Below are 20,888 nucleotides of genomic sequence, written 5' to 3' on the forward strand. Positions count from 1 at the left end.
GGAAACCATCTCTGTGCCTGTGGAAATTTGTCAGGTGCCAAAAGTCCCAGAACTTGCTGCTCCCCATGATTCCAGTATAATACGTTTATAGCACTATATTTTGGAACCCTTGAGAAAATTAACAGGCCCTGGGAATAATGAACACATCACTTATCAAAAGCCTCAAGGGCTACAATTAATTTCTACTATGGTACTGCCACAGTCTGCTGTTTATGCTTCTGCAGCATCATGCATTATAGTTCGCCTTATGTAGGTCATATGTGTACCTCTTGTTGTCTCTGCACTGACTGAACTTATAGACAGCAGAATCCAGGTCTTCTAAAAATTGTAATCCCCTGTAAGTCTTCAAAAACTACTTCATGAACTGAATTGAATTTTAATAAATTGTTGCTGTTTCCTCAGTTATCTGCACCCCATATCACAATTGGGATGTGTCCTGTCAAGTAACCTCCTTTTTGGAAGTTACATAACTCAGTATTTTCTACTGCTTCTGCAAGCTTTGTGGAGTGGCACTGTATTTTTTTAGTCTGCTTTGACAGCATACAATATAATGGTTCATTTAAGATGGCTTTTTATGGGGCCTGTCAAGATTTAGTTGTGTTTTGCATAGTAAACCTAATATTAAATGACAAAATGCATCATAGGAGATACTTCACAACCATTAAGGTGGAAGAAGTGAATGTGTAGAAGATTACTATGCATTGCAAGTGGTGGAGCAGCTAAGATAATAAATAAAGTATAATTGAAATCCAGGGGGCTTTGAATATTAGTGGTATAACAACTCTCTGATCTACAGTGTGTGTTAGAAAGGCTATAGGAAGATTGGCTGCAATTCTAGTGTGTTGATCTCTTTGCACAGCAGGTGATGTGCTGAGCTTAATAACCCACTGTTCAATTTTTTATTTAAAAAAAATAAGATGGGAGCTAAGTCACAATTGCTTTGGGTAAGTGTCTTATAAAAATGTTTGTGTTTAGAAGTGAGCTAATTCGATTAGAGAACCATGAAATCTGCTCAACGGTATAATGGAACATCAACTAAATCTAAACTGGCAAAAACCCAGGACTTTGAAAATTAATGAATATTCAATATTGATATGCTCTAAAAATAGATGTCTTAAATGTGAGGAAGAAAGGAGTGCAGAAGAGAAACAGAGAAATTCTGTAGCACTTAAGACATTTTTATTTCTGTCAAATAATATTGTGGCACAAGAAACACATAAGTTACCATAAAAATGTATAACTCTGTGGGTTCAGGGACAATGTTTTATTAATTAATTAATTTTTATTTCCTACCCTCAAAATCCATCCTTCATGCTTTTCTCCTAGTACCATTTCAGACACTAGTAAATATTTGCTAAATGATGAATGAAAGGCTCTATCAGCATGTACTTCATATTTATTGGATGCAGAGCAAGGAAGTAGGTTTTATGACAAATGAAGAAATTGCAGTCCTTTTTTTAAAAAAATAAAATGAATAAGGAAGATATTATTTATATCTGTAAAACCAATTGCTAAAACATGAAAATATGTAGACAACTAGACTATAGTTTCCTTGCTAGAGGTCAAACATTGATCTTAGTAATCAAGATGTTATAAATACATTATAAAGTTTTATCAATTTTATCTTGTTAAAAGGGAAATAGAAAACATGTTCCAATACCTCAAAAATAAATATAAAGAAGAGAGTAAGAAAAAGACAACGTTTGAATATATAATACTATTTAGCCAGTAAAACAATGAAACTATTGCCTGTTTAATTTCCCAGACAAGACATGAAACTTGTATGTACAACACAGTTAATTTATGTTCCGGTTCACTTTCAAGCAATGCAGGAATTTTGCCATAGCTTGTTCCTTGGCTGGACATTGATTATTAGTTTTTTCGCATTTCCAGGTGGCAAACCAAATTGAATAGCAGCAAGATATTTTTAGGTAAAGGATGAAGTATGGCAGAGTAGTATCAAGACAGAGACACAGTAAAAGATACAATGTGTTATAAAAAAATACGGTGAATATTTAAAATAAAGAAAATATTAAAGACACATTGCCATTAACCCCCCTCATTTCAAAAACACTTATCCCATAATTGTTGCCACTTTCTGAAGCAGTTCTGAAAGTCATCTTTTGTGAGTGTCTTTAGTTGTGCTGTCATGGCTACCTCGATGTCCTGAATTGTCAAAACATTTACCTTTTGTGGTCATTTTGACTTTGGGGAAGAGCCAGAAGTCTCACTATGCCAGATCCAGTGAATAAGGTGGATGAGGACAGACCGTAATGTTTTTATTTGACAGAAATTGCCATATACCGGCGGTGATGTGTGACACGGGGCATTGTCATTCATGATGGAGGATGATTTATGGCACACTTTAAAACATACCTTCTCTCAACCGTAGCTCACACCCAACTGACTGCACCAAACAAGTTGAAACTTGTCACACACTGTTACTAAGGTTCCATGCACCACTTCCTATATTGAAGATCCCTGTCTTTCCATTTGATGGCACTCAGCAGCAGCATTCACCATATATTTTGATCACAACAGAAAGGCTCCGTGTCACACATCTCTTCTGGTATGGCATTTTCTGTCAAATATTAATACAAACATTATGGTGTGTCCTCATTCACCTTATTCACTGAAACTGGCACCATGCGACTTCTGGCTCTCTCCCAATGTCAAAATGACCATGGAAGGTAAATGTTTTTAATTGATTCAGGACATTGAGGCAGGCATGACAGTGCAGGCATGACACTCACGAACTAGGACTTCCAGAACTGTTTTAGAAAGTGGCAAAAATGATGGGATAAGTGTGTTCGAAGTAAGGGGGAGTATTTTGAGGGGGATTGATGATAATGTATTTTTTACCGTAATATTTTTTATTTTATTTAAATAGTCACTGTTTATTTGATCACACCTCATATGCTATTCACGTGGCCTGAGTAAAACAAGTCTTTAACTCAACAAATGTTTATTAGTATTTTTAGATGTACAACACTGTGTTAAGCCTGGTGATTTACAAAAGTGAATCACAAGCTGGCCCTGCCCTTAAGGTCTTAGACTGCAGTGGAAAAAATAATTCACAGATGTAAATAGAAAGGAACTGTTGTCACAGGCATTATTTCTTTGGTAGAACAGATTCATCCTTTATATTGACACGATTCAAATCTATATTTCTCATTCTGTGTATTCCACTTACCATGAGTTTGGTCCTGTAGTATCAAATAGTGTTCTGGCATTTCCAAATTTATGCCCCAAAATGACCCTTTATCTGTTGCCCCCACTACCACATAATTGTTTTATTACTTAGCTTCCTTGTTGCCATCAAAGGCAATCCATTCCTAAGTAACCTAGGTTTATTATCTTGAGATGCTTTGTTTATCCCTAGGTTGATTACATGTTCTGTTTTGTGGGGGCAATCCTAGTTTATACCTATTGTCTTGTCTTAAGTATCAATGGAATTTTTTTCACTACTAAAGATGTCCTTCTTTGGATAGTAAATTTTATAATTATCCTCTGTATCCCTCCTCTCATGTTCCTAATTTAGTTTTCCATATTTGAAAGATCCCATGTATCCATCTTTCATCACCTTCCCTCTTTTATCAACTCCATTGCTTGGGCTTATATCAGCCTTTGTCCAAGTGTCTTTAGGAGCCTTTAAACATTTTTTTTTTCAATCTTTAAGTCTTTTCCATTACCAATCTACCCTGAACAACAAAAGAAATATCATGAAATCGTATTTTCAACATGCTCCTGCTATCCTCGAAAACATTTTCTAGTTCTTTCATTCTTGGCAACAAAAGTCTAAAGTACTCTGGATTTAGGGGCTCTATGATCTTGCCTGTTCCTGGTAATTCAACTCTCACTTTCCTTAATGTTTCTCTCTAGTCTAGTCAGGTCATTCCCATTTTTGCTGACCAAAACTTGTCCTTTCCTATATTATCCCCATATCCCAATTGCCCCTCATATCAGTCATGGTCCTAGCAGGAAAAGGATGGCATATTTTACCAGGTAGGTTGGAATGAGCTTAGTGGACTATATACAAAAACATGTGCAATGCTTAAGAAATCCAATAATCTAACCCTTGGCCTAGTCATAGTACGGAGCTCTCACACATCCCTACGTCTGGAGGGGTAAGAGGAAGGTACAGTTATGGGAACCAGAGAGGATAGCTCTTTGGGTGAAGGCCACTTAATAAGAGCTGTGGGATTTTATAGAGAGACACAGCCAATCCATGGTAAATTACGAGAGGAGAAAGCTGGGAAAGAATTTCCATGACATCCTACCCCATTCCCCTACATATTTCTTGCTGGTTTCTTTTAATGGCTAAGCCTAACCAGAAACCAGAAGCACAAGGGAATAGATGCAGTTAATACAGGTTGGCTACTGGAGTACCATCCAGGGTGAAGAAAAGTGGAAAGTGAACCTGAAGTCCCAGCCTGTGCAATGATATATTACTTACTTAGTAGAGAGAGCCCTATTACATATGATATTGGTATAGAGAACCTGAATTCATAAACATCTCATGTCACCTTAAAAATGTAATACAGAATTATACATCTGAAATCTATGTAATTTTACTAACAATTGTCACCCCAATAAATTTAATAAAATTAAATTTAAAAAAATCTGTATGTTTTTCTATTCTTTCTTTTTATTTTATTTAAATTTATTGGGGTGACAATTATTAGTAAAATTACAAAGATTTCAGGTGTACAATTCTGTATTACATCATCTATAAATCCTGTTGTGTGTTCACCACCCAGAGTCAGTTCTCCTTCCATCACCATATAGTCGATCCCCCTTACCCTCATCTCCCACCTCCCACCCCCCTTACCCTCTGGTGACCACTAAACTATTGTCTGTGTCTATGAGTTTTTGTTTCTCATTTGTTTGTCTTGTTCTTTTGTTGTTTTTGGTTTATGTACCACTTATCAGTGAAATCATATGGTTCTCTGCTTTTTCTGTCTGACTTATTTCGCTTAGCATCATATTCTCAAGATCCATCCATGTTGTCACAAATGTTCCTATATCATCTTTTCTTACCGCCGAATAGTATTCCATTGTGTATATATACCACAACTTCTTTATCCATTCATCTATTGAAGGACATTTTGGTTGTTACCATGTTTTGGCCACCATAAACAAAGCTGCAATGAACATTGGAGCACACGTGTCTTTATGAATAAATGTTTTCAGATTTTTTGGGTAGATACACAGGAGAGGGATTGCTGGGTCATATGGTAATTCTATTCATAATTTTTTGAGGAACCTCCACACTGCCTTCCATAATGGCTGCACCAGTCTGCATTCCCACCAACAGTGGATGAGGGTTCCTTTTTCTCCACAGCCTCTCCAACACTGGTTTCTATTTGTTGTTGATGATAGCCATTCTAATTGGGGTGAGGTGATATTTCATTGTGGTTTTTATTTGCATTTCTCTGATGATTAGTGATGTTGAGCATTTTTTCATATGTCTATTTGTCCATTTGCCATTTGTATGTCCTCTTTGGAGAAATGTCTCTTCAGGTCCTCTGCCCATTTTTCAATTGAGTTGTTTGTTTCTTTGTTGTTGAATTGTGTGTGTTCCTTGTATATTTTGTATATTAGCCCCCTTATCAGAGGCACTGTTTGCAAAAATCTTCTTCCATTCAGTTGGTTGCCTCTTTATTTTGTTGATGGTTTCTTTTGCTGTGCAGAAGCTTTTAAGTTTCATATAGTCCCATTCATTTATTTTAGCTTTTATTTCCATTGCCTTTGGAGTCAAATTCATAAAATGCTCTTTGAACCCAAGGTCCATAAGTTTAGTACCTATATTTTCTTCTATGCAGTTTATTGTGTCAGGTCTTATGCTTAAGTCTTTGATCCATTTTGAATTAATTTTGGTACATGGTGACAGATAGCAGTCCAGTTTCATTCTTTTGCACGTGGCTATCCAATTCTCCCAGCACCATTTATTGAAGAGGCTGTCTTTCCTCCATTGTATGTTTTTAGCTTCTTTGTCAAAAATTATCTGTCCGTATTTATGTAGTTTTATTTCTGGGTTCTCAATTCTATTCCATTGATCTATGTGTCTGTTTTTCTGCCAATACCATGCTGTTTTTATTATTGTAGCCCTGTAGCACAAGCTAAAGTCAGGGAGTATGATACCTCCAGTATTGTTATTTCTTAGGATTGCTTTGGCTATTCGAGGTCTTTTGTTGTTCCAAACAAATCTGATAATTTTTTGTTCTATTTCTTTTAAAAATGCCATTGGGATTTTGATGGGGATTGCATTAAATCTGTATATTGTTTTGGGTAATATGGCCGTTTTAACTATGTTGATTCTTCCAATCCATGAGCATGGAATGTCTTTCCATTTCTTTGTGTCTTCTTCAATTTCTTTCAAAAATGTCTTATAGTTTTCAGCATATAGGTCTTTCACATCCTTGGCATGAATCCAAATATGAGTCAGTGGGTAAATAAAACTTGTGAATAGAGTAGAGAAAATCAACAAAATCATTGTTTTCTCTATTCTATTCACATGTTTTACTTACCCACTGACTCATATTTCAATTCATGCTAATTGGCTCAGGGGCCTAGTTACAAAACCATAGAACCCACAACTGAGGAAATGAGGCTTGCAGGTTTCTTTGGAAAGATAAGGGGATTACAGAAAATGATTTAATTATTGGAGGGGCTCTATACCCCTTTACTATGTTCTACATTTGGACAGAAGACCAGTTATATTATGATTATTATTTAAGAATTAGCTAGTGAAGTATATCATCAAAGTGTTTGTGTTTCAACAACTTTTTCATTTTCCACGGTTGTTAGAACACTAATGGGGTAGGAGACAACTTCTTACAATAAACACATTTGGTAATGGGGTTCTAGATGGGAAGAATGAGGATAATTGTCTCTCACTTTGTCGTCTTTGATTTTTACAAAAAATGTTTTTATTCTGTTAATTACTTAAAGATAAGGAGAAGATTGGTGGAAAGGTAGAGATTTACACACACATATCATGTACATTTTCTCCTGGTCAGCAGGTGTCCATTCCCTTTTTCTCCTGGAAAAGTATTATACTGTATATCCCTGTTTTTATTGAGTCTGTATTTCAGAGGAAGTTGTACCCCTCTTCAACGATAGAAGAAAAGTCTCATTGGCTTAAGGCAATTACCACATTCCTTTCTCTGGCCAGAGTGATTAGTTCAGGGCCTATATTACAACTGTGTCCAAAGAATTGAGGGATGAACTTTCCTAAGATTTCTGGAAAAGATGCTTTCTTATTCTTTTTGTATGTGACACAAATGAGAAAGAAGAGAGGCTTGGCAGGCACTGTAAGCCAATGAAGGGTCACAAGGACAGAAAATTGTTAAGAATGGAGCTGCCACGAAGGCAGAAATGAGAATTAGGGAGAGGAAAGGATTCTGGTCACAATATTTGAACTGCCAAAGTAAGCTTTTTCTGAAAATAGAAAAGGAATTTCAGAACATTTGGGTCGCATGAACCAATACATTTTCTTTATAGTATGGGCTTTTTGACTTGAGTGTTCTTTCATAGCAACCAAAAGAGTATACGCTGATATAAAAGAGTAGAACAGTAATAACTTAATTTTTAGTGTCTTCCTCCCTTAATTTGTTCTAATGTTTATTTAATATGACTTTTTAAATGCCTTTGAAACGATTAGTCATACTCTTCCTTTTAAAATAGTGGTATACAGTGGTATGTATCAGGTTTTAAATACAAGAACTATTTTGAATTTTTCCCAAATTTCATATTAGTTTTCCGCATATGTATAGACATTTGTAAATGCCAATTATTTCTATGACACAGTATCTAGTGAGACTGTGCCTGTGCAGATTACATTAAGTTATCACCACATTTGCTGTAATATATATAGAAAAAGTGAAAGACAGGAGATGGGTGCAAGAAAGTTAGCTGGATTCAACACAAATTGTGTTGGATAAATAGAACTTTTATAGACATGCCTTTCTTAGCACACATTTGGTAATGCTCATGTTATTAGCACCTTTAAAGTTTAAGAATCACTTTGGTATTTCTTTAGCTGTGGGTTGATGCATTCTTTGAAGAGAAGAAGATACATGAGAGAGATTATTTATTGATTTCGGTCGTCATGTGGAGTGCATCAGTCCTCACTGGGTTCTCTATCTCTTTGAAAGCTGCACAAGGTGAAAAATAAAACCTTTCAGTGGAAACAAAAGCTGTAGAAATTACAGAAAAAAGCCCAACTCACTTATATATACTAATTAAACTCTTTACCAATTATCATAACCCACAATCAAGATGTATTCAATTCATAATCTGAGAAGTAAATGATGTTAGGAGGACTAATAATCAGTAGTCCTCACTTGCTAACATAAAGCTTTTAAAAAAATATTCATTTCCTTTAAATGGCTGAACAGTTTTATGTCAACCATGAAAAAATTAATCACAAGAACCTTTCAGCAAATTCATATAGTGAGTTTATTAATTTAAAATGTATAATAAAAATTTCTGTCTACCACAGAGATCACCTTAATTTATTAAACTTAATTAGGATTGCTAAATATTATAATATATACTTATCCAACAACCAAGAATTAGGAAAAACTATTTCTGAATGTTTGATCAATTACTTGCTAATCTTCAAAGTTCAGTAATATGGCATCCTGCCATAGTACATTGAAGTTTCAATGTAAAATAGACAACACATTCTTTTGAAAATTTCTTTTATAATACACTTAACCTCTTTGCCTCTTAGAAAACACATTGTTAGCATACTGGGGTGCTATTTAATTTGACATGCTTTATATGGTGCTGGTTAGTGTCAAATAACACTTTAAATTTCCCTAAAATTTAGTTTACATATGTTAGTTAGGTTTTCAACTACTAATTACACCATATTTCAGTTTTACAATCCTTTGATCCAGTATATGTGTATAACAGAAATGTGATAGCATTAACTACAGGGTGTGCTGCTGGTGGAATCAGCATTATTAGATGTTAGAGGGCTGTTTAAGGATAACCAAAAGAAAGTCACTAGGAATAACTACAGGACTTATGTTGGATGGAACTCCTATTAAAAAAAAAAATAATAAAAAAAAATAAAAAAAAAATTGTCAAGCTATTTCTCTTGTAGAAAATGTTTCATTCAGAAGTAATAAAAATGTTTCACAAGCACACATGAATAATGAATAAAGAAAGTCATAAGCAGGGAAAACATTAATGCAACAGAAAGCAAATGCTTTAAGAAGGAGTTTATTTTAAAGCTTTAACTGTAAACTGTATTATTTTAGAGCTTATTTTAAAATTGGAAGTGCTCTTAAAAGTAATTCACTGTCAACCTCTACCCATGCATCAGTCCCTGTTATAACAGTGCCATTGAGTGGAAGGCCCAGATGTGCTGAACAGTGCCAGGGAGAGAAAATTCATTACCTTGCAGGGTAGCTGTTACCTTGGCCATGGCATATGATCTGGAGAGCTTCACACATGTATGTCATCTTTCTTTGATTGTAAACTAAAGATAGGGACTAAATCTTATTCATGTTGTTATCCTATTATAATATCTAGCACAGGGCGATCTATATGGAAGGTGCTCAGTTAATGTGTGAGAGCTGATGATGAGCCAAGGATGAATGTCTGTACATGTAATTCTGAAAAGGTAGTCCTAATTGTGATCTCTTTTAAAGATTCTCCAAAATTATTGTTCATTATTATCAGGAATACACATGAATAAAAATAATACATAACCATCATGTGTTTTTATTTTACTCTACTGCCAATGTGATTTTGTTTTATGGATTATCCTATTGCTGATGTTTACATTAAATGCAGCTGAAGTAGACAAATTGTATCACAAAATCTTTGTTTTATCATGTTGAAGAGGAAAACATCAACTGAGATGCTTTTCATAAAAATGTGTTTTTTCCCCAGCTGTTTGGTTATAAAATTATTATACTAAAAGCTTATAAATATGTAGTGCACATTTACTTAGAAAGAAAATGACACTTTATGGCTTTTTATCACTTTCTAAAAATAATTTTTAGAAACCCTCCCTTATAAATTTGCTTCAGAAATCATGCTGTCATATCATGGGTGGGGGTGGGAGGTGGGGTAGAGGGGACAGGCCAAAAATCAAAGGACTGGATTTCGAGTAATGAGTTGCAGTTTTTGTCATGTGACCTTGGAAGGTCATTTAGCTTTGGAAAGATTCAGTTTCTTTTTTTTTTTTTAAATTTATTGGGATGACAATTGTTAGTAAAATTACATAGATTTCAGGTGTACAAGTCTGTATTACATCATCTATAAATCCCATTGTGTGTTCACCACCCAGAGTAAGTTCTCCTTCCATCACCATATATTTGATCCCCCTTACCCTCATCTCCCACCCCCCACCCCCCTTACCTTCTGGTAACCATTAAACTATTGTCTGTGTCTATGAGTTTTTGTTTCTCATTTGTTTGTCTTGTTCTTTTGTTGTTTTGGGTTTATATACCACATATCAGTGAAATCATATGGTTCTCTGCTTTTTCTGTCTGATTTATTTCGCTTAGCATTATACTCATGAGATCCATCCATGTTGTCACAAATGGTCCTATTTCATCTTTTCTTACCACCGAATAGTATTCCATTGTGTATATATACCACAACTTCTTTATCCATTCATCTATCAAATAAACTGCATAGAAGAAAACATAGGTACTAAACTTATGGACCTTGGGTTCAAAGAGCATTTTATGAAATTGACTCCAAAGGCAATGGCAGTAAAAGCTAAAATAAACGAATGGGACTATATGAAAATTAAAAGCTTCTGCACAGCAAAAGAAACCATCAACAAAATAAAGAGGCAACCAACTAAATGGGAGAAGATTTTTGCAAACAGTGCCTCCAATAAGGGGGCTAATATCCAAAATATACAAGGAACTCATGAAACTCAACCACATAAAAGCAAACAACCCAATTGAAAAATGGGCAGAGGACCTGAAGAGACATTTCTCCAAAGAGGACATACAAATGGCAAATAGACCTATGAAAAAATACTCAACATCACTAATCATCAGATTCAGTTTTCTTATGTGTAAAATGATGAAAAAGTACATGTCCTGTCTACCTCAAAAGGTAATGATAGGATCTAATAAAAAATTGTGTTGAAAGTGCTTTGTAAAATGGAAAGTCCCATATAAATATGAAACACTGTAATCGTGGGAGGTTTAGAACTCACGCTCTTGCCTCCACATTTGACTACTGTAGAATGATCAACAGACATGCCTTAGATACTTAGATTATAGCCAAGTCACTGCCAGACTTGGTAGTCTAGTGCTGAAGTGGTCAGCAGAAACAAATCAGGAAGGCACAATAACTCTAATGAATGCACTGAATGAAATATGGCATATTTCCAGAGTAGTATCAATAACTTAGAAGTTGCATAATATCCATATGTACATCAAAATTCACATTAATAAAATTTTTAAAGGGCTGTAAATCTCAATAAAATAATTCCTTATTTTTGTCAGAATTATTTCTCCAGTGCCTCAAATATTCATAAGGTGTGCCTTAAAAAGCTACAAAACCCCTATCTCACAGCATGTGCAGAACTTCACTCAAAATGGTTAATAGCCTAAATGTAAGAGCTAACGCTGTAAACATCTTAAAAGAAAACATAGAGATAAGTCTTTATAACCTTATATGTTGCGGATAATAGGAAAAGCAAAAGCAACAACAACAAAAAATAGGTAAATTGGACTTTATCAAAATTAAAATCTTTTGGGCATCAAAGAACATTGTTGTGACAGTGAAAAGAAAACTTGAAGAATTAATGAACAAGACAAAATATTTTCAAACCAGATATCTAATAAGCATATAGTGTCCAGGATATATAAAGAACTCTGACAATTTATAGCAAAAAGACAATTCAGTTAAAAAAAAATGGTCAGAGGACTCAAATAGACATTTTTCTAAAGATACACAAATGGTCAACAAGCACATTGAAAGTGCCCAACATCATTGGTCATTAAAGAAATGCAAATCAAAACCACAATGAGATACCACTTCACACCCACTAGGATGTCTATAATCATCATCATTATCATGATCATCACCATCATTGTCGTCATCATCAACAACATGGTGGCAAGAATGTAGAGAAATTGGGACCCTCATAGATTGCTGGCAGGAATGTAAAATGGTGTAGCCATTGTGGAAAACAGTTTAGCAGTTCCTCAAAAAGTAAAATAACAGAATTACCATAGGACCCAGGAATTCTACTTTTAGGTATATACCCCAAAGAATTGAAAACAGGTGTTCAAACAAGTACTGGTATGTTAATGTTCATAGTAGCATTAGTCCCAATAGCTAAAAGGTAGCTGTTGGTTATCCAAATGTCTGTCAACAGATAAATGGATAGACAAAATGTGGCATACACATATGATGGCGTATTATTCAGCCATATAAGAATGGAGTATTAATACTTGCTGCAATATGGATGAAGCTTGAAAACATTATGCTAAGTAAAACAAGGTAGACACAAGAGGTCACATAGTATATGATTCCATATATAAAATATCCAAAATAATTTAATCAATAGAGACAGAAATCAGATTAGTGTTTGCTAGAGGCTGGGGTAGAGAAGAATGGGAAATTACTACTTAAAGAGTAAGGGGTCTTTTTTGGGGGTGATGAGAATGTTTTGGAACTTAATATAGTAGTTGCACAATATAGTAAAAGTACTAAATGATACTCAGTTGTAAGCTGTAAAATAGTTAATTTTATGTTGTGTGGATTTCACTTCAATAAAATATCTATTCTACTTGTGATTTCTTTTTCACTATGGTAAAATGGAAAGTATAAAATGCATCATTTCCTAGGCAATTTCCTTTGTGTGTATACTAATTCTAGTTTTTTATTTTAGTTTGAATAATAAATAGTGTAAAGCACACACACATACAGACATTGGTAAAAATTAAAGGACCCTTTTATACACATTATGATAAGCTAATAAAAGTTCTTACTGTGTTTCTGGGTTTTTAAGCTGTCATAGCTCTGAACCACAGAGACAATCTGCTATTCAGGAAAACACTTTCCGTTTCCTTTAAATTCTTTCTTCTTTTTTCCAGGGATTGATGACTTTCAAGTTGCATTTCTTGGAATTCATCATGAGATGCTTCATATTCAGAGACAGAATGGGGCAGAGGGCCATGATATTGAAGGAAAGAAAGGATTTATTTAAAACAAAACCAAAAAACAAACAAAAAAATAATGTAAGGCTCTATTTCTGAAGTAAATGGCTTTATTTGGAAATATTTTATCCACATAAATCAAAAGTCTAGTGAATATAGTATCAACATTTTAAAATTTTACCTTCATCTGAAGCTAACATTTCATACGCAAAATGCAAAACATTCCCTTAAAATTACACTGTATCTAGTTTCTTCATAGGTTGACAGGTATTAAAAATATTCTTGAATTAACATACTGTGTTATTGGAGTGGGAGTAAATGAAGTCAAAACATGCCCATATGATAATAGAGGACTTAAGGATTTGCATTTGCAATTCTTTCAAAGAAATAACTTGTATTACCATGATAACATGTGATAAATAATACTCTAATTCATGTTCTCAATTTTATTTATACTGACATTTATGTTGAGAGTATAGCGAGATGTTTGAAATCTGCATTTCACAATTTTAGTGTAGAATATTTATCATTATAATACTTAGGAAAATGTGACTTCAAATTTTTGTGGAAGGAGGCAAGTATAAATAACTAATGTGTAATTAAATAACACATTAGTTAACTAAATATATAGTGACTACTGATGAAGCTGACCTGTTCAATTGAACCTTACGATATTACAGATTAGTAGGTCAAAAAAACCCAAATATCAGCAATTTTACATATTTAATTTAATTTAATATTATCCAGTTTCTCAATTCACTTACAAGTAAGGATCATAGGCATGTATCTTTTTTACTTAGTTTCTTCAAGTGAAAATATTATAATAAGTGAAAGTAGAACATTGTCAATATCTATATTAATACATTGTTATATTTATCAGGAACCTGGGGTGAAGGTGACAGAGATGCAACCCTCATTAATTTAAACAAAACATAAGGAAACAAAGAGATTTTTTGACTCAAGGGTGATGTGAGCCTGTTGATTAATTCTCAGGCGAACCTTCTCCATGTAACCAGAAGCTACAAATCTGTAAGAAAAAATGGTCAATGATTATAAAATTAAATAAAAATAAGAGCATCCTTTTTTTCATGGTCCATAAATTCATCGGAGATACACTTAGATTGACTGGTATGGGTCACATTTCTCATGCCTAAATCAATTGCTCTACTCAGGAGGATGAAGTCTTTTTACTGGGCAGCCTAGGTCCGGTGCTGATTTTGGCAAATGGGGAGCAAGGCCCTATGTGGACCATGTTGAATGGCAGAAGGCACACAGTGTAACTCCCCTCCTTTAATATAGCTTCCTAGACTAAAAGAAACAGGAATAGATGCAGGCAACCAGTTAAAAGAAAGGGGAATAGATGCAGGCAACCATAAGCAAGAAAAGTCCATTATTATACTTAATTTAAAAAAAAACATCATTTACAGGTTTCATCTTTAGAATAATGTATGCCAAGTAAAGCATAAAAGTCTATTTAATAACTTGGGTGGAGTTATTTTCAATCAAAAAGAGGAATTAGCATATTCAATAGCCTGTGCAAAAAGTGACTTCCTAATAATATTTTAAAAATATATATATTTTTATTTTGAAACAATTATAGTGCGATAGGAACTTGGAAAGATAACAGAAAGGGTCCATGTATCCTTAATCATTAATCCACTTTTCCCAAATGTTTGCATCTTACCTACATATAGTACAATAGAAATTTGACATGAGTACAATGTGCGTGTGTCTGTGTGTGTGTTGGTAGTTCTGTATCTTTTTATCACATGTGTGGTTTTGTGTAATGACTACCTTACTTGAAATACAGAACTATTTTATCTCCACAAAATTCTCTCTCAAGCTACCCCTTGATACTCACCCACACCCCTTCCCTCTCAATATCTTCAACCCCTGGTAACCACTAATCTGTGTTTCATCTCTATAATTTTGTCATTTTTGAGAATAGTAGTATTCCATGCTCTGGGTGTATCATGGTTTTTTTAATCATTCACTTAGTGAAAGAAGTTTTTGTGTTTCCAGTTTAGGGATGTTACACATAAATCTGCAGTGAACGAACCATGTTCATGTTTTTGGGGAACACACAGTTTCATTTTTCTGAGATACATGCACTGTAATGCCATCGCTGGATTTTATGGTATGCATGTTTTCTCTTTTGTAAGAAACTACCAAATTATTTTCCAGAGAAGCTCTATCATTTTACATTTCCATCAGTGATAAATGAGAGATCCAGTTTCTCTACATCTTGGTCAGCGTTTCATGTTGTAACTTATAAAATTTTATCCATTCTGGTAGGTGTGTTGTGGTATCTCATCATGAATTTAAATTTGCATTTTCTCCATGGCTAGTGATGGTGAACATTTTATCATGTTTGCATCTCTTTTTTGGTAAGCTGTCTCTTCATGTATTTTGCTCATTTTCTAACGAGATTATTATTTTAATGTTGAATTGCGAGAGCTATTTATATATTCTAGATATAAGTCATTTGTCAGATAAGTGGTTTGCAAATATTTTCTTTCAGTCTGTAGCTTGTATTTTCATCTTCTTAATAGGGTCTGTTAGCAAGCAAACATTTTTAATTTTGATGAAGTCGAGTTTATTGAATTTTTTTATTTTATAGATGGTGTTTTTGGTGTCATGTGTTCATCAGGCACTAAAACTCAATCTAACTTTCACACTTTACACCAAAAAATCAACTCAAAATGGATCATAGATTTCAATATAAAATTACAAAAACTTATAGAGAATAACATGGAAGATTTATAATTTTTATATAAAATTACTTTGTTTTCTTTTCAACTTAAAGTTAATTTAAGAATGCAGGTGTGCAAAAATATAATTGCTCTATGTAAACTGAAAGGGAAAATTATTAATTGTGAATTATATTAGCTTTCTATCAAAAAGTAAGTCATAATCCTTCCTGATTCATTAGGAAATTTTAGTAATATTTGATGAGTTATTCTCTGATATAAAAGGGCATTAAAACAGATAAACACCAAAATGGTCACAGGCATTTCCTTTATTATAATATAGGAATCTTGTTAATCATGTTTGTGCTATAAGCAGGAATTGCCACCTTTGAACTAAAGATGTTGATGAAGATCAAAAGTTATTGACCTAGAAAGCCACTTTGGGGGTACAGGGTGTTCTTCAGACATATTGGTGGAAAAGTTGTGTCTTGGTGTTCCGTTTAGAAGCAGCACTGGGTGTTTTTTCATAAGAGTACTTTCTATAGACTGAGGCAGCAGAGTTATTTATCATAATACAGTCGGGGCCAAATTGAGAGTGACTGAAAGGAAATGGCCTTTCCTTCCTCCTCAAGCTGTATTTATAATTTCCTATTCATTTTCAGTTTGGCTACACTGGTGTGGAAATTTTCTTCTGACTGAGCAATAAAACAAGTAAAATTTACTTCTAACCAGCCGGTAGATTAAGTTGAGAATACCAGCTAAAATAATAGCACAAAGAACTGAAATTTGAATAAGGCAACTTCTTTTGCAAGCATACTAAATGCAGGTGTTGGATGAGTATTGATCTGGGATTTAATTCTTAGATGTCCTTTTAACAAAGTATATTTAAACCATAAGAGCTATAACTTCTTATAAACAAAATATCCTCTTACTTTTTTGACAGTCTTTGGAAAAAAGTATACATTTATAGTAATCCAAAGTTTAGTTTTAAATAACACATAGTGATTAAACATAAAAGAATTTGGTAACTGACAGGAGACCAGAGTTTGCTGTGCTCATTGGATACCAGAGTGAAGTTTTCCAGGCTACAATATTGACAGAAATTCTCAATGAATGATTCAGAAAATTCAGGGCAGGGGGGACTTGAATATGTATGAGTTGTTGCTAGGCTAACCTTAGAGGTAATTTATGTTTTAAAGAATGGGACAGTATTAGATGGTAATGTTGGATAGGGAAGGAGAGAGAAGGTGTCGTTTACTACTGCTGCCAGCCTCGTGGAGACCATTGGGAGACATGTTTTTGGTTACTGTGGGTACTTCTGGGACAAGAGTGACATCCGTATCACCACCCAATTTATTAAACCCCAATAGGAATATTTCCATCATCTCTTTACTAAGAATTTGTTAGATGTAACATTTTCCAGAAGTACTGGAAAATTTACTTATGTGCCAAAAATAAGAGTGAAATTGACTAGAAGCAGAAAGTCCCTGTCCAAGCTGAGGAAATGCAAAAAGTAAACAATCGGTATAAATAGCTAAAGAATGTTAAGTCTGTGGTTTTCTGAGAGGTCTGGATGTCCAGTTTAAAGTTGTGTTTCATTCCCTAACCCGAGTTACAAACTGAATGAAATTGCAACAGTATAAATAGCCAAATAGTCTTTAGTTAAATGAGCATTCCATAAATATTTCATTCTGAAATGTTTTGGGATGTGAATCTTGAAAATCAGGGTCAAAAACAACTCCTTGTAATTGTTCTTTTAAAACCCTTTTCACTGTGGGTCAACCCTGCGTTTTGTTGGTTGGTGGTGTTAATTCTCACTTGGAAGTCTTTGATGGGAATACTTGCGGGTTTTTTGCAATTGTTGTTTAGTTTAGTTTTGTTTCTGTCCTTATATCTTCAGGATATTTATTTTTAAATTCGTATGTTCAGAACCTAACAAACATGAAGTATTTTCAGGCTCCTTGTTTCCAGTTCTTTGAGTTGAGATTGTCCCAAAATGTGTTTAAAATATGGCTATATATGTTAAAATATGGTTATCTTGACTGTTACTATATTTATAAAGATAAAAAAAAATAGAAATCCTCATCAATACCATATAATTTACATGTTACACATGCAATATCTGGAAAGTGCAGCAATTAATTGTAGAAATATGTTGAAGTACTCTTTTTCTTTCTAATATTTTAGGAAACAGGTTAATACTACTACTGAGGATTTAGATTTATGTTTTCACAATAAAGTATCACTTGAAATGTAGAATAGTTCATTTCCTTCATATTCCATATTTGAAGTTCTATAATGATATTGACTCCAATTTTAAAATAGGACTTATGAAAGATTATAGTAATATGTTTAACTGCAAATCCTTATGACTTCACAACATCTAATGGAAAAATTAGACTATATGCAAGGTGTTATAAGACATAAGAATAAGACAGGTGTAAAATATCTCACACAATGGGGCCAGCATCTGCTATTTTGAGATATGTTTCCTATGAAGAAAAAGAAAATTCTGGAAGAGAGTCATTGTTATTCTAAAATTTTATCTTTCTTGCCCTATTATATTTTGCAAATATTATAGCAGCCTGCCTTCCTTTCTTTCTGTCTCTCTCCAATTTGTAACTATTTTACAACTAATTGTTTTAATAAAGTCTTGTAATATTATTGACCAGAAAGGACCTCTGATACTATTTTTATATATATCTGTATTTTTACAAACAAGAAAGCTGGAAATATTAAGCTGTAGGGGAGGAAAAATATTTTTTTTCTTTCTACCCTTTTTGTTCTCAGCTGGGTCTCTGTAACAAAAGACAGATTAATAAGAGAAAAGCATACACATTTATTTAACAAGTTTTAAGGGACACAGGAGCCTTTGTAAGAAAAGGAAGACCTGAAGAAATAGTTAAACCTGAGTGTTTTAATATAAGGTTTGATGAAGAGTGGAAAAAGCATGGAAAAATGTGGTTGAAAACAAAGGAGATATGAGCTAAATGCAGTAAACCTTGGGGAAGCTTAACAAGACCTGTTCATTCAGATTCCTCTCTACCTCCCTCGTCTTCAGAGACAAGGATGTGCCATTTTTCCGTCTACCTCTCACATGAGGGTCTTGTGACCTGCTGTAGGGGCAGGTCAGAAAATCCTTCCTGTATCTGCTATTTCTCAATTCTTTCAGCTAAACGTATTCCATATGCTATGGTGCCATATGGGATATGGGGTAGTGTGTCCTAAACCCCAAATATCTTTACTTAGGAAAGTGGTAACAAAGCAAAAGTCTAGGACCAGTACCTGCCGAACCCGTGATCCTTTTTACAACTAACCATACCATTTATATTAATAGTCTTCTTTGTCTCCTTTTTTTTTTTTTTTTAAGCCTACCTGACAATTTCGAGAAATGTCATGGCAGAAGAAATGTTAAAATGGCACATATGGCTCTTTCCCAATTATGTAAAGGTAAATATGGTGTATTGAGTCTCTAATGATGGGTGTTTATAATGAAATTCAGCATTTTCACATTTCAGGACTTTTGTTTGTTTCTTTTTAAACATATTTTATCAGACTAGTGACTTAATGTGTATTTCTTAATGATACATGCTTTTTATAAAAAGAAAAAAACTAACATAATCTTCGTATGATAATTTTGAGAAGATTTATCTCTAAGCACTATTGGATTTTCTATCTATGTATCTATCATTTATCTATCTATCTTTTTATCTATCATCTATCTTTCATAACCCTAAGCTCTCATGTCATTAATAGCATGGCTTATTAGGAAAAAAAAGTCACAATTTTGGAAGTTGAAAAATCAAAACTCAAACTCCTTTTTACTAGATTTTTCACCTTTGAAATTTATTTAAATCTCTGGTCATTAGTTTTTTTCATCTCTAAAATGAATATTATAACATAAATCTTAGATCATATGAGTGATTTTTAATATTAATTTTGCTTGTTGATGTATGGGTTTTTGTTAGATAGTCATTTAATGATTTATTAATTGAATAACTATTTCATTTCTTTGTGCAGAGACAATTATCATTTGTATTTGGTGAAAGCTGAAAGAAAAAAAAATCTATCTATCTAGCTATCTCTATATGTATCTTTACTTTCAGTCTGCAGCACTTTCCACAATACGATGCCACCTTTCTTAAGGAACAGGTGATTACATTGAATTCCAGCACACCAGTGTTTTCTAACAGGTATGTGAAGACCATGAGAACTGCCAGATGCATTTCTGAAACATTATATTAAATAGTCATACACGGTTTAGGATATGTATTTCATCAGATAAATATTTAATTATTGTGGTGATGTGTATTAGAATCAATTATTAAATATGCACTTTTTAATTTATAAAAATTAACATTTGACTGGAAAACATTACAGGCCATTTTCCTGTGGGGTTAGAGCAAAATTGGAATATTTTTCTGAGGATAGTATTAAGTCTGACAATGTGTATTGATTTTGTGCATACGAGTATGTGTAGAAATGGAATAAGTTTCTAACTGTTCACATATTCTGTTAGTTCCTAACAGTTCATGATGAAATGTCAGTCCTCTGGCTATTATATTAGTACACCTTTAATAGGCAATATATTATCTCTGCTATCCAGGTACTAATCAAAGTATAGCCTTAATTTACTGCCCCTTAATCCTAACCAGGGTTTGTGGGATTTATTGAGGGTTGAAAAATGTGCTATGAAGCCATCTCTCTAAGACACTCTAAAATTCACTCTTATATAATGTCAGACCATCACAGAGGTCTACAGTAAGATCATATTGTTTTGACAAACTAGAGAAGAGCTTTTGTTGATTCTTACTTTTGGCCTAATTCCAATGTCCAAGGTCAAAACACCTTGTAGCCAGAGTTCTTTGGAACACAGTCATTTATTGGAGAAATGTCCCGGACATTGTCCTGCACCACTCAGTACTCACTTCACAGCAACTAAAGGAGAAAATTCTCTTTTCAGTACAGTATGCGTGTCTTCAACTCCTGTTCTTGTTATGTGATTCAGTCTTACCAACTCTGTATTTATGATACATAATTTTTC

At 33.7% G+C, this 20,888-nt stretch overlaps 1 long non-coding RNA gene across 1 annotated transcript in view; it reads left to right on the top strand.

Annotated features, from left to right (window-relative positions):
* Positions 1 to 20,004, top strand: part of LOC141571907 (uncharacterized) — a 107,770-nt gene extending 87,766 nt beyond the window's left edge. The window contains exons 2-3 of the long non-coding RNA XR_012496955.1: positions 19,215 to 19,294; positions 19,951 to 20,004. This is a non-coding gene — a long non-coding RNA (uncharacterized LOC141571907). The remainder of the gene's footprint in view (positions 1 to 19,214; positions 19,295 to 19,950) is intronic.
* Positions 20,005 to 20,888: the final 884 nt, after the last annotated feature.

Source organism: Rhinolophus sinicus, linkage group LG05 (genome assembly GCF_036562045.2).
Source record: "Rhinolophus sinicus isolate RSC01 linkage group LG05, ASM3656204v1, whole genome shotgun sequence".
In the NCBI taxonomy this organism is placed as follows: Eukaryota; Metazoa; Chordata; class Mammalia; order Chiroptera; family Rhinolophidae; genus Rhinolophus; species Rhinolophus sinicus.